The following is a 15,815-nucleotide window of genomic DNA, read 5'->3' on the forward strand; positions in this document are numbered from 1 at the left end:
GTCCCTCACTTGACTGTAATAAAACCCTATGCTTGAAAACTTCCCGTTTATACACATTGGGAGAGGTATGGCTAGACAGACCATGTATAAAAAAATTGTGTGACTTACATGGCCAGAGAGCTCAGTAGGAGTGAACTGTGTGACATAACAATCAGAAAAGCTTATGGCAGCCTAGGCTATATAATGATTATAATGAGGAGTATAACCATATCCATACAGAGGGAGGTGATGGTCTTACCATTGTATTTTTGTCCTGGTCAGCCCACATCTGGAAGATTGTGTTTAATTTCACTTGCTGCATTATATTTTATTTTATTTTTGTTCCTGCTCCTTAAAAAACAAACAAAACCTTTTACTGATTTCCTTTGTTTTTGTTTCTGTTGAGTCATTCCAGGCAATTCTGACTGTTTATAACCTCATTTGGGGTTTTCTTGACAAAGATACTGGAGTGGTTTTCCATTTCCATTTGTTTTTCCAACTTATTTTATAGATGAGGAAACTGATGCAAACATGATTAAATGATTTACCCAGACTCACACAGCTAGTAAGTACCCAAAGCCGAATTTGAACTCAGGTTCTCCTGACTCTAGGCCCAACACTGTATCTGTAATATTACTTTCTGTCCCTTCCTCCAAATCAACCCACAAATCAATTCTATCTCCTAATAAAGAATACCAGTTAAACGAAACCAATGGACACAATAAAAGCACTTGACAGTATATTCGACATTCTGTAATTATAATCCTTTGCTTCTCTTCTGAAAATGGGGAATTTGGGGGCAGCTAGGTGGCTCAGTGGATTGAGAACCAGGCCTAGGGACAAAAGATCCTGGGTTCAAGTCTGGTACTTCTGATATTCCTAGCTGGGTGACCCTGGCAAGTCACTTGATCCCTATGCCTAATCCTTATCACTCTTCTGCATTGGAATCAAGACACAGTATTGATTCTAAGACAAAAGATAAGGGTTTTAAGGAAAAAAGGAAATTAAAGGAAAGGAGGAATTACTTCTTTGTCTTTTCTGTGATGATTGTTCATTACAGTTACGTAGTGGCTGGCTTTAAAAAAAATTTTTTTTTCAGCCCTTACCTGCCATCTTAGAATCAATATTGACTATTAGCCCAGTCTGGGCTCTCTAGCCCCTGAGCCTCCTGGCTGACCTTTGGACTTTGTTTTACCAGAGTTCTTTTTGTCTGTTATATTTTAGTCATGCATATTCTGATTCTACACACTCTGTTCTGCTTCAACTTGTCTAAATCTTCCCATGTTTCTCTAAATTACTTTTAAAAATGGTTGCTTATAATGTGATAATTTTAGATTCCATCTATATACTATACTTTATTCAACCTTTTCCCAAATAAAGGGTATTTTGGGGAAGAAAAAGACAAGCTGGAGCTTATAAAAAATAAGACATTTAGGGTGGTGATCATGTACCATGAACTGGTGGCACTGGGACTGGAGAAGAAGCAACTTATTTATTTGTTGCTGTTTTTTAACTAATTCTTTCCAACAAAACCTTTTTTTCCCCCTTCTTACTCCATACAAACATGAATAACCAAGCAAAATAAATTCTTACATTGACCATCAAAAAACCCATGTCTATATATGCATAGGCACATACACATATGTACATACATGTGAATAGATGTATACATATATCATTCTGCATCCTGTGTTTACATCTTTCTGGTAAGTGGTGAGTAGCCTATTTCTTCATGAGTCCTCTTAAGTCATGGCTGGGTGGCCAGTCACTAAATTGATCAGAGTTTTAAAGTCTTTCAAAGTTGTTTCTTTATTATACTATTGGTATTGTATCAATTGTTCGCTTGGTTCTGCTCACTTCACTCTGCTTCAGTTCATAAGGACTAACTTATCTGAGGAGCTGTTATATGGCAGAAAGAGTAGACCAGTCCCCTTTTGCTCCCAAGATCAAAACTAGGGTTAATGGATAGAAGTGACAGAGAGATGGAATTTGACTTGAAGTTAAAAAAGAAAAAAGAAAAGAAAAAAGCACAACTTCCTAACAAACTAAACTTTCTAAAATTGCAATGGAATGGACAGTTAGGTGGCATAGTGGATAGAGCACTAGCTTGAGGTAGGAGGTTCTGAATTCAAATCCAGACTCCGACACTTAATAGCTGTGTGGCCCTGCCTAAATCATTTAATCCAGTTTGCCTCCGTTCATTAACTATAAGATGAGTTGGAGAAGAAAATGGCAGACCACTCTAGAATCTTGCCAAGAAAACTTCAAATGAGGTCATGACCAGTCAGACACAACTGAAATGACTGAACAGGAACAAATCAGAATAACCTGACTCAAGAGGAGAGAGTAAATACTCTTTGACTGGAGGTCTTCAAGCATAGGCAACTGATTTTTAGGAATGTTTTGGAGGGAATTCTTGGTCAGTTATAAATTGGATTAGATGACCCCAGAGGTCCCTTTTAGCTCTTGGATTTAGTGATTTCAATTTCTCATTTCAAAGAAAATAACCATGCTATTCAATAACCTTGGAACATTGGTCTGACCTCCAGGTCACTATTCTCCTGCTCTTAAAAGTGAGCATTCCACCATTTAGATTCACATTCTATTAGCCAACAACCTACCCCATCTTCTGTAAAGCAAGAGAAGAATTTCAGAACAATTGCTTTCGTTCACTCACTGGTTCTACTGATGTTCTTTTAGAAAACTCTTGGGGTTTGAGTAAGGGCACTACTTTTCCACATCTAGATTGGCTAAGTAAGAGGTCTGTTCAAATCCAAGACAAGTAGCTTTTCTAGCCTGAAACTCTGGTGTCTGCTAAAAACTGAAAGAAAAAAAATCAGTCCAGTGTCTCCAGAAATAGTCACAACGAGACTGGGCACCATTATGTCCTGGAGTCCACTTATCTGTTTTTCAAAGTTCGGTAGCTGAAAAGTTTTTATTTTATTTGAAAATTGGCAAGCAAAAACAAAGGAGCGCCTGAAAAATATTCTAGACCAAAACCAGTGGCAACACTGGGTGGTATTTTTAAAAATTCTCTCTAAAGTGTTTTATGCACATTAGGTAATCAATCCTAATTGGGCATCACAGTGGAACCCCACTATGTTTCACCTCACAGATTTGTATTGGGACAGATTCTTCTTAGACAGAAAAAAATCAATCTTACCTCATTTCTTAGCAAGGATGTATTTATTAGGCAAGTGGCAATGATATATGCAATCAGTGAAGCCTAGAATTTTCTTTCTAAAGAACTTATTAGCACATGTGACATTTACAAATGCCCCACATTGTGTTTTCTGTTCTTCTTGTGAGCATTAGCCTAAGTCATTCCAAGAAAATATGTTTATGAGATATACCCTAGGTTTTCTGGGAATTTATTATATTGCTTTCTACTAAGAGAACACTTCTTTCTAAAAGGAAAACGTGTTTTGGATATATCATGAGGGAAGAGATACCGAACCACGGCCTTATTATAATATTTTTACTAGAGAAATATTCAAGTTGTCCTTTCTGCCCAGGAGGATTTCGTGTCTGCCCATTGTTACTCTGCCATATACCATAGCTGTTTTCTTTTTAATTTACATGAGAAGCAGCTGGATGTTATGGATGAAGAGCTAGCTTTGAAGCCAGAAAGACCCAGCCTCAATCTCTGCCACTAGCTAGGTGACCCTGGGCAATTCATTGCTGTAGGCAATTATTTCAAACCATTAGTTGTAAAGAAAATGCCAACCTGCTCTTGGAAAAGAGCATTTCCTCACTGGGAAGCTTCCAATACCAATGAAATTCTAGATCCAATCTCTATTATGAACTTATTCCTTCCTATCATATCTCCCTTCCTGGAGGGAATGATGTAGTTCCTCAATTTTCCCTCATGCTCAGCCATAAATATTGAGTGTCTTGAACTTAGTAGGTGCTCAATAAATGTTTGTTGTTTCAATTCACTTCAACAAGTATTTTTTGAACCCCTTTCAGGTGCAAGGCACTGTAATAGATCCTGGGTTTACAAAAGCAAAGCAACGGATTCTTACAAACTGACTTCATTAGAAGCAGCACACCCAAACCAGATGAATTCTGAATTCTGGTTATTGAGTTATTTTCATCTATTTTGGTTCTAGTTCTCATTTGGGACTTGGCAGTATTCCAGGACTTGAAGCAGTGAGTACTGTGTCATTTACAAACAGAAGCATCTGGAGGGCTTCATCATTTAGAGGGAATCCCTCTTTGACATGGACCCTGTGCTGGATCTCCTTTTAGGGCAATGTAGTAGCAAATGCCTCTGGTGAGGGGGTATCACCTTTAAAAATCACTTGGTATTTAAGAAGGTTCTCTCTGTTCTATGTCATTAAGGGAATCTTGATGTAATATAATGTTGTTTCATTTTATTTTAAACCCTTACTTTCTGTCTTAGAATCAATACTAAGTATCTCTCCCAAGGTAGTTGAGCAGTAAGGATTAGGCAATGATGGTTAAGTGACTTGTTGAAAGTCACACAGCAAGTCTGAAGTCAAATTTGAACCTAGGACCTCCCTTCTCTAGAATCTACTGAGCCACCTAACTGCCCCAGCATAATATAATTTTGAAATACGCACGAGAGGTCTTTATTGCAGGGAACTTTAAAGAAGGCAGATCACTCTGTTAATTCAAATGCTTTTTGATAATCAACAAACAATAAACACTGTAGCATCTTATATCCTCTGTATCTTTCAGTCATCTGTATGATGGAAAAGATGTGCTCTGCTTGGAATATAATTTTCAAAAGCTTCTAATACAATCATCAAATGTGTTTTTCTTGTGAATTTAAATAATTCACATAAAAATCTTGGATGTGGTAGCTAGGAAAGTAGGTTTATGGGTTGGCAATGTTTTCTTGGTCATCATTCTTAAGTAGTAATGAAGTTATATGTCATGTAAACACGAGCCTTCTGTGAGCCAGACATTGTCTGTCTTAATCTCCAATAGAGATATAAGCTTGCTGAGGTTGGCTCCTCCATCATACAGGATATCTCCAAATAAAAGAGGGGTTCCATGCAGATGGTGAGGTCCTTCAGATACTCCTACTTGTGGATGACTAATTGCATCAAAGCCCTGGAAAGGTCTTGATTGCAAAAGCATTACAAAAAAACCTGCTAAATGAAATCCATTTAGATTACAGTCTAACCATCCAGACAAGTAATACCAAATGGATGAAAAATGCTTACTGTTCAGATTAGGATATGCACTTGAATGGACAATACATAAAGCTGGTTCATTAGTTTGCTTTATGCAATAGACTTTGTGGTTGAATTATGAACAGGGTCCAGAATTAAATAGTAGGAAAGTGAAATGAATTCTTTGGGGAAATTGTACATGACCCCAAGTTTCTTTTTTGAAAAAGACCAGTGTGGGTAGGTAGCCAGTGGATTGAGAATTACATACGCCTAGAGTAGGGAGGTTTTGGGTTCAAATGTGGCCTCAGACACTTCCTAGCTGTGTGACCCTGAGCAGATACTTAATCCCCATTGCCTAACCCTTGTCACTCTTCTGCCTTGTAACAAATACATAGTATTTATTCAAAGATGGAAGACAAGAGGAAAGAAAGGAGGGAAGAGAGAGAGAAGGAAGAGAGGAAGGAAAGGAAAGGAAAGGAAGGAAGGAACGAACGAACGAACAAACGAATGAACGAATGAACGAACGAAGAAACGAAGGAACAAAGGAAATGAAGCCCAAGTTTTTAAAAATAAAATTTTATAGACATCTTTTGTTTTCATATTTTACATAACTCCTACATTCCCCAGTAATCTCTGCCCTCCTCTCATGGAGAGTCATCTCTCATAATAAGAGTTGGCAAACTACAGCCCCAAGGGCCAAATCTGGCAGGTAAAAGTTTGCCAACTCATGGTTTATAACAAAGAATAAAAAAGAGGGGGGAAAAGCTTGGCAAAACTAATCAGTCCATCAAAAAAAAGGATTACATGATACACAGTGTTCCACACTTATAGACACCTACCTTTGAAAGAAGAAGGGAGGGGGAAAACATATTTTTCTTTTATTTTTTCTCAATTATATAACACAAAGTTTTTAATATTTGTTTTTTTAAAATTTGAGTTCAAATTCTCTCCTCTTTCTCCCCTCTCCTTTGAGAAGGAAAGCAACTTGATATAGATTATGCATGTTCAATCGTGAAAAAATTTCCACACTATCCATGTTGCAAAAAAAGTACAAATGGATCAAAGTAAGCAGAACCAGGAGAACATTGTACAGAGTAATGGCAACATTGTACAAGGATCAACTGTGAAAACTTGGCTACTATCAACAACATAATGGACTGGGACAAATCTGAAGGACTTATGTCAAAGAATGACATTCATCTCCAAAGAAAGAATTGTTGGAGTCGGATGGATGTGTATCAAAGCGTACTGTCTTTCACATCAGTGTAGTTACAGTTTTATTTTAGGGTTTTGATTTTGTATGAGTGTGCTCTTATGACAATGACCAATATGGAACTGTGTTTTGCATGATAATATATGTATGACTCAGATCAAACTGCTTATCATCTCTGAGTTGGGGAAGGGAAAGGAGGGAGGGAAATGGGTTAGATCTTATAATTTTGAAAAATATATGTTGAAAATTATTATTATGTGTAATTGGGAAAATGATCATGATAAAATATTGCTATTACTGTGTACACTGTTTTCCTGGTTCTACTCATTTCACTTTGTGTCAATTTATGTAAGTCTTTCCAGGTTTGTTTGTTTTTTACGCATCCTGCTTATTATTTCTTGTAGCACAATAGTATTCTATCACAATCATATACCAACCACAACATGCCCAAGTGTCCCAGTGGGTGGGCATTCCCTCAATTTCCAGTTCTTTGCCACCACAATGAGCTACCATAAAATCCTTCTATGCAAGCAGGTCCTTTTCCTTTTTCTTTGATCTCTTTGGCATTCAGACATAGTAGTGGTCTTTCTCTGTTAAAGGCTATGCACAGTTTTATGGCCCTTTGGGCATGGCTCCAGATTGCTCTCCAGAAAGGTTTCATCCGTTTACAGCTCCATTGCATGTCTCAGTTTTTCCCTTTCTTTAACATTTGTCATTTTACTCTTCTGTCACATTAGTCAATCTGCTAGTTGTGAATTGGTACCTCAGAATTCTTTTAATTTGCTTTTCTCTTATCAATGGGGATTTAGAACATTTTTTCCCATATAACTATAGATAGCTTTCAGTTCTTCTCGAAAGTTCCCTGTTTATATCCTTGGACCATTTATCAATTAGAAAATGACTTGGCACATCTTTTTAACATCATTATTTTTTCAGCAATGCTGTATACCCAACCTTTTGTAGATTTACAGTTGTGAGTCACCCAGAGGATAATGAAGAAATTCATGCTAAACATGAGTTCTATTTGACCCCAGCAGGCAGAACCAGGAGATATAAATGGGAGTCACCAAGAGGGAAATGTAGCTTTAATGTCAGGAAACACTTGCTAATAATTAGAGCTGTAAAAAAGTAGAATAGGCAACTGGAAGACGTGACATGTCTCTTCTCTTTGGAGGACTTAAAGTCTAGATGATTGTTTGTTGGATATAGTATAGTGGAAATTCCATTTTCATGTATAGGTTTAGCTAAATTGTGAGCTGTTAGAGGAAAGGGACTATGTTTTGACTGTCTTTGTATCCCCAGCACTTAATTATAGTACCTGGCATATAGCAGGTACTTAAATGCTTATTGAGGGGGAAGCTGGGTAACTCAGTGGATTGAGAACCAGGCCTAGAGATGGGAGGTCCTAGGTTCAAATCTGGCCTCAGACACTTCCTAGCTGTGTGACCCTGGGCAAGTCACTTAACCCCAACTGTCTAGCCCTTACCTTACTACTCTTCTGCCTTGGAACCAATATTGATTCTAAGGCAGAAGGTAAGGGTTTAAAAAAAAAGAAAAAATGCTTATTGACATACTGACTAGGTGGCCACTGAAATAATTTCTAACTCTTAAGTTATGTGGGTATAATTTATTGCAAATGAATCATTGTGCCAGAGAAGTACTATAAAGGATGTCATTAGAGAAGTAACTTCTCTAATAAATAGACTAGTCATCTAATAAGGCCACTGAAAGAAAACTATGTGGTACAGTGGATAGAGCACAGACCTTGGAGTCAACTTGAGATTGAATCTAGTCTCAGACACTAGTAAATGTAACCCTGGGCAAACTGTGTATTCCCTCTATGCCTCAGTTTCTTCATCTATAAAATGGGAATAATAATAGTATCGCCTACATAGGGGTTGTGGGAATCAACTGAGTTAATGTATGTAAAGTGCATTACAAATTTTAAAAACTCTGTATCAATGCTAGCTTAAAAAAAAGAAAAGAATAACTGATGAGAGAAGCCAGCTTACCCCTTTGGTATGCACAGTAACAGGAGTCACTCAGCAAGTATTTAATCAAACATCTGCTAGGTGCCAAGCATTGTTATCCTCTCCCCTCCAACATAACCAACAAATGGGCAGCTAGCCTTTGTTTTAAGACCTCCAAAAAGAAGAAACATATCACTTCTCCTAGTAGCCCATTCAACTTTTTAAAGAAAAACCAACAATGAAACAATCCTTGCTTTTTGGTTGGAACCCGAATGGAGGATATATGGGAGGACACACACAAGAGTTACCTAGTATTGAAAGACAGGTCTCAATCTGTACCATGGGAAAGAATACCCATATGAATGAGGCCATGGAGCCATCAAAATATCCAGTTAAATGGAGCATTTATTTTCTGTCTTTGTAGCTGTCTATCGGATCTCTCTACTCTTCTCAAGTGATGGGAATGATGTTTTTAACATTGGGATGCATTCAGAGAAAATGGCCCTGATCTTTTCCAAACTCATCATCTCTTAAATTTAATCTCCATCAAGGTAAGCTCTTAAAACTTTTTGTATGCTAGTCAGCTTGAAATGGTAAGGGCTTAATTCACTGTGGGTGATGTGGAGGTATTTTTTTAAGACCCAGAAAATGGGTTTCACATGGAACAGTTTAGTGGTAGAAAATTTTAACAGTGTGACTGGGGCATAGGAAACATTGAGTTAGGCATACCGGCAAGTTGCCAATTATGCTTAACATTTTGTTTTCTTTTTCTTGGGCCTGGGGTTGGGGGTGGAGATGTGGATGAGAACTGGGAGAAGGCTAGTCTGCCAACCTAAATTCGTCATGTTTTACCATGCCCTAAGGACCTCTGGCCTCCTCTTGTCACATTTTCTTTTTTTCTCTTTAGCTTGGCATTTAAGGCTCTCTATAATCTGGCTTTCTCCAACCTAATCCATTCCTATAAAAGTTTTGCTCCTTGCTGTTCCATACAGACTTTAATCAAATCTCTATGCATTCATCCATGCCATCCCTCTGGCTGAGAACCACTTGCCCATCCTTTCTGTTTAGCCCCATCCTAGTTCTTGCTCAAAGTTGCTGGAGCTGAGAAAACAGCAGCTAGAAAATGGGAGGCAAAGGTTCGAGTCCCAGCTCTGCTTCTGACCACTTACGATATTAGACAAGTTGCTTTGGTTTCTCTGACTTTGGTTTCTCATCTCTAAAATGAGGGACTTGAATCAGGTGCTCCCTAGGCATCTAGCTCTAAATCCCATGATTCTCTGAGTATCCCACTCAAAGTGAGCATTCATTTCCCTTTCTAGAGCAACATACTATTTGATTATATGTGTTTGCTGCCTCTCCCTCTCTTACCGTCTCTCCACAAAATAAAAATAATCATGATGTCCATTTGTATGGCATTTTCTAGTTTGATTTCCTATTCAGGAATCTGCTCTGTTCTCATCTCAACACCAATGCCCCCCTTTGGAAGACAATTCTGTATCTTCAATTGAGGGGACTTTCCTTTTTTGTCTATGCCTGTGGTCAGATCTCTCCTCTTCCTAAAACAAAACAGAACAGAGAATTCTTCCATTCAGTCTATTCTCCTTCATGGCTTCATAGGAGTCAGCTACATTTCTGCTTTAGGTCTTCACCCCCCTATTCTCTCATAATAAAAATAGCATCCACTCACATCGTACTTCTTTAATACAAGGACTGTGCTGAATAGGTTGCATAGTGGATAGAACAAGTCAGAAAGACCCAAGTTTAAATTTGATCTCAGATACTTACTCACTGTGTGACCTTGGGCAAGTCTCTTAAGCCCAATTGCCTCCGTTTCCCTGAATGTAAAATGATCTGGAGAAAGAAGTGGCAAACCACTCCAGTATCTCTGCCAAGAAAACCCCAAATGGGGTCATGGAGAATCTGATGTGACTGAAATGATTAAACAAGAACTGGTGTGACATTGGACCCTGGAAGTTCCTGATGTGGAAGGGAGCATCTTTCTCAGTTGCTTGCATGCTCAGTTTCTAAGCTATGAGGCAAAGTTCATATTTTTTCCCCTCCTTTATAGGGAGAGGTTGAGCCTGCCCTAGGGAAGAAGAAGAGCTGAAAGCCTGAGGTGGAAACATGGATTGATAAAGGGTCCTCTTTGTAAGGTGACTTAATGTTTCCCAACATTCAGAGACAGGAACTGACCCATGTCAGCTGATACCATTCAAAAAGAACCATTAAAGACTTTTTGTTTATCATTTCCAGTCCTATCTGACTCTTCATAACCCCATTTGGGGTTTTCTTAGCAGAAATACGGGAGCTGTTTTCCATTTCCTTCTCCAGCTCATTTTACAGATGAGGAAACTGAGACCAACAGGGTTAAGTGGCTTGCCCAGGGTCATATAGCTAGTAAGTATCCGAGGCCAGATTTTAACTCGGATCTTTTTTCTAGGCCCCATCCTGTACCCACTGAGATACCTAGCTATCCAAGATTAAACAGTAGTAAGTGGCCAAACCAAGATTTGAACCCAGGTCAGCAGTTCTTGACATGCCCCCTTAACATTCCTACGAAGTTCTCATAACCCTCTACTTTCTTTAAAGCAAGGCAGTCTCATTCACTCCATCTTCCTTCCCAGTGATTGACTCCATAGAACTATAATCACTTGCTGCCTTTCTTAGCTACTCTCTGATGAGGATGATGATAAGTTAAAATAAAATAAGTTAGAATTTATGTAGTGCATTAGGGGGAATATTCTCTCACAACAACCTTGGGGGGGAGGTGCTATTATTATTCCCAATTTACAGATGAAGACATTGAGGCAGCCAGAGGCTAAATGCCTTGCCCTGGGTCCTGCTAGGAAGTGTTTGAGGTTAGATTTGAACTCAAGACTCCAGGCCCACGTACTGTCTCCACCATCTCACCTAGCCACCTTTAGTGGCAAGAATTAATGGAAGCCCATACATCTGTATTTTCAGTCCCTCCACTTCGCACCTAGATCATGGAAATTGTCTCCCTCAGAGGAGCCTCTTTGGGAATTAAGGATCTTCTGACATTCTGCACCTATCTTGGGGTGAAAAGCAGCATCCAGCTAGAGCATCATACTGGAGGGTTGCCATAAAAATAGAATTTTAGAGTGCATCTGGGTGGCTCAGTGATTCTAGAGCCAGATCTAGAGATGGGAAGTCCTGGGTTCAAATTTGGCTTCAGACATTTCCTAGCGGTCTGACCCTGACTTCACCCCCATTGCCTAGCCCTCATCTCTCTTCCCTTTTGAAGCAATACACAGTATTGATTCTAAAATGGAAGCTAAGGAATTTTTATCATGGAATTTTAGAGGGTAGACTCTGGAGCCTTTGCCTGGGTTCTTGGAAGGGATCTCTGCAAGATCCAATCGATACTCCGCGGCAGCACCAGAGGCTAGAAGCATCCTCCAGGCAGGGCATCAGGACAGGGCGGTACCAGAACAGGACCTACCGATGCACATTGAAATGGTTTTTCTGCACCGACTCACCATCACAAATAAGAGCCTCTGAGGAACAGTTTTTCCCAGGTCACGTGGAGCAGGGCCCTTCCGAACAGGCCAGGAGGGTGTTATGATTAAAATTTTGGGGAAACTGAGGCAGGTAGAAATTAGTTTCTCTCTGCAAGGAGTATTATATTTTTAGAGGTTTATTAAAAGTCAAGGGTTAAAGAAAATACAAGCAAGAGAAGCACGTACTAGGTGGGCCATGAGGCCCACCCAAATTTCACTCACATCAGGAGACGCATCTGTTTGCCAGCGGAGCCAGGAAGAGAAACCCCTGCCATGTGTGGTCACCCTTTAAATAATGATTTTGCTCTCGGCCCAGGTGAGAATTCAGTGAGATTACAAAGCATTCTGGGGAAGTGGAGCAAGGACTTCTGGGGATTGAAGTCCTGGATTCAAGTCTATTTTTACAAGGGCTGACCACCTCCTTCCCCCTCCAGCCTTTGTGCCTCCTTCCCTCAGCCTTCTCCCTGGCCCGGTGCTGCTGTGAAATGAGACCTCCAACCATTTCTGTTGTTTCCTTTGGAACAGACCCCCCAGGAAGGGAGAAAAAAGGGTGTCGAGGGGCGGTGAGGGGCTGTTTCCTAGACAATTATAACAGAGACATGACTATATACATATATGTACATGTAGATCCACACATCCATGTGTATACACACATATGTGTGTGGTAGAGGAACAGACACGCGCATGTCTATTTTTATGTATTTGTTGTTCTTTGGTTATGTCCGACTGTCTGTGACCCCGTATGGGGTTTTCTTGGCAAAGACACTGGAGGGATTTGCCCTTTCTTTCTTCAGTAGATTAAGGTGAACAGAAGTTAGATTCCCACAGCTGGTAAGTGTCTGAGGCTGGGCTTGCATTCAGTCTTCCTGACTCCAGGCCCTGTGCTCTATTCACTGAGCCATATAATTGCTTCCTGAATATATCCGTATCAAAAGAGGGCAGATGTGTGTGCATATACATACATGTGTTTATGTGTATAAACATGTGTCATGTGGATATATAAACTATAACTTTCCTCTTTTAATTATTCCCTATTAGCCTATTAATAGCTTACTTTGTACATATTTGTTTGTGGGTTGTCTTCCCCATTAGACTGTAAGCTCCTGGAGGGCAGGAACCATTTTTTTGCCTTTCTGCATCCCCAGCACTCAGCTCATACACAGACATATTAGTTAGAGAGAGAGACAGAGAGAGACAGAGATGGTAAATAGATTGATGGATGTTAGATAGATAGATGATAGAGATGATAGAATAATAGATGGATGGACATATAGACAGACTGTTTGGTGAAAGGTAGATAGATGATAGAGATGATAGATAGATAAGATTAGAGAGAGATGATAAATAGATTGATAGATGATAGATAGATTGACTAACTGATGGATGAAAGGTAGATAGATGATATGTATATAAGATAGATGATAGATAATAGATAAATAGAATGATAGCTATAGATAATAGATGATAGAGCTGATAGATTGACAGATAAGATTAGAGAAATGATAAATCGATTGATAGATGACAGATAGATTGACTGACTGATGGACTGATTGATGAAAGGTAGATAGATAGATACATACATACATAAGATAGATGATAGATATTAGATAGATGACAGACAGACATAGATAAAATGAGAGAGAGAGAGAGAGAGAGGGAGAGAGAGAGAGAGAAAGATCTATATAGCTTTACTCTTAAGGCATTTTATATGCTTAAAAAAAATTTGGACCTCACAGCAAAATCATGAAGGATGTTCCAGCCATCATTATTCCCATTTTGCAGATGAAGAAGCTGAAGTGCCCAGTGACTTGCCTTTGATGGCATACTAAGTGTCAGAGGTGGTATTTGAACCCATACTTTTCTGAGTCCTAATCTACAATGCCATCCCTGGAGTGTGAGGTGCCAGAAACTTAGAGGGAGACCAGGCTTTTTATCCCTATTCTCTCTGCCCCAGCTGATACTGCCACATTCCTTCCTGATCACATGTTTGCCCCTTTTTCTATTCATTGTTCATTGTCTGGACCACGGTCCCAGACAGACTCGTGCTTCCCTGCACGGCTCGCTCGCTTGCAACAGGAGAAGCCAGACTTCAGAGCTTCAGGGATAAATCTCACAGGGAAAGAGAGGAGACAGTCTGGTCAGACAGTTACGTGCCACCCTCTACAGCTGGGAAATTTAGGGTCAGGAGAGATTTGGAAGGTCAAAAGCAGCCTGGGAGATGTCTTGGATTCGGGGCCAGGTTCTGTTGCCTGGTGCTGACCTCTTGCACTAGAAGCAATGACCCTGGTTTGTTCTTTACCCCTTCCATTTCCCTTTAGGCAACACCGCTCTCATCTGACCCTTTCCTCTGTTCCTACCATAGCTACCCTACTTCAAGTCCTTATGTCAACAATGCCTACTGATTTCCCGCATCTCTCTGCTATGCCCTCTTCTTTCCTCTGATGCTGCCACCTCTCTGGTGAGCCCTCAATACTTTTTTTTTTTGGAAAAACCATTTTAATGGCATTGAACTGAACCATATTACCATTTTTGTGGCTCTCTAAGAATCCTACTGTGTTGATTGTAGACCTTTCTATTATATTTAATCATTAGAAATATGCTTAGGGCACCGCTCGCTCAATGACTTCACTTCATACCTGGACTCTTGCACCAGCCTGCTGCTGGGGGAGCCTGCTTCCAGCCTAGCCTCCACTCCAGTCCATCCTCCATCCAGTTATGAAAGTGATTTTCCTAAAGCATGCTCCCTACTCATTAAGGTCCCAGGGCTCCCCCATTGGCTTCAGGATCAAATAGCAAATGTTCTGCTGGGCATTTGAAGCTTTTCGTAAACCTCACCACTTTTTCTCTTTCCAGTCTTCTCACACCTTACTCCTCAATAAATATTCTTGGCCTCCTGACTGTTGCACAAACAAAACAGTCCATTTCTTAGCTTCAGGCATTCTTTCTGGTCGTCTCCCATGCCTGGAACACTGTCCCTCTGCTCTGACTACTGATCTGCCTGACTTCCTTTAAATCCCAACTAAAATTTCACCTTCTACAGGAAGTCTTCCCTGTTGTTGTTCAGTTGTTTCAGTCACGTTCAGTTCTTTGTGACCCCATTTGGGGTTTTCTTGGCAAACTGATTTGCCATTTCCTTCTCCAGCTTGTTTTCAGATGAAGAAACTGAGGTAGGCAAGGTTAAGTGATTTCCCCATAGCTAGTAAATATCTGAGATCAAATTTGAATTCAAATCTTCATGACTCCAACCCCAGCTTTCCATCCACTGGGCCAGCTAGGTGCCGTGGTGCCTTCCCTAATCTCTCTCAATTCCAGTGCTTTTCCTATTTTATTTCCTATTATTTAATATTTAGCTAGCTTTGTATGTATTTGTTTGCACATTATCTTCCCCTTTAGATTGTAAGCTACTTGAAGTCAGGGACTGTCTTTTGTGTCTTTATATGGCCATTGCTTAGCACAATGCCTGGCACACTATAGACACTTGATCAATATTTATTGATTTAAATTGTATTGAAATTATTACCTCTCTCCTAGACTATTAAAATAGCCTCCTAATTGGTTTCTCTGTTTCCAGCCTTTCCTCTTTCTACATACCTGATACTTTGATACTCATATCACAAATTTGACTGTATCACTATCCTGCTCAAGAAGCTTCAATAACTCCTAGTTGCCTCTAGGTTAAATACAAACTCCTCTTTTCAACGTTTAAAGCCCTTCTCAATTTAGCTTCATTCACTCTTTCTTTTCTTTTTCCCATGATTCTATCATATCTATAATGTTTTCTCTTCTCATATATGTCTACCTCTTTCAATTCCCAACTTCCTACAACATTCATTTTAAATATAGGCAAGCTAACAGGTGACACAGTGCATAGAATATTGGGCCTAGAGCCAGGAAAACTTATCATCCTGAGTTCAAATCCAACCTCAGATACTTACTGGCTGTATGGCCCTGGGCAAATCACTTACCTCTGTTGGCCTCAGTTTCCTCA

At 39.7% G+C, this 15,815-nt stretch overlaps 1 protein-coding gene across 2 annotated transcripts in view; it reads left to right on the top strand.

Annotated features, from left to right (window-relative positions):
- Positions 1-15,815, top strand: part of MAPK4 (mitogen-activated protein kinase 4) — a 226,663-nt gene that overhangs the window by 56,902 nt on the left and 153,946 nt on the right. The window contains exon 2 of one of the 2 annotated variants that reach the window (XM_016431393.2): positions 8,731-8,857. The exons of the other annotated variant lie outside the window; for it this stretch is intronic. The gene's annotated coding sequence lies outside the window, so the exon portion shown is untranslated. The remainder of the gene's footprint in view (positions 1-8,730; positions 8,858-15,815) is intronic. 2 annotated transcript variants of the gene reach the window in all.

The sequence above is a fragment of the Monodelphis domestica genome, chromosome 3 (genome assembly GCF_027887165.1).
Source record: "Monodelphis domestica isolate mMonDom1 chromosome 3, mMonDom1.pri, whole genome shotgun sequence".
In the NCBI taxonomy this organism is placed as follows: Eukaryota; Metazoa; Chordata; class Mammalia; order Didelphimorphia; family Didelphidae; genus Monodelphis; species Monodelphis domestica.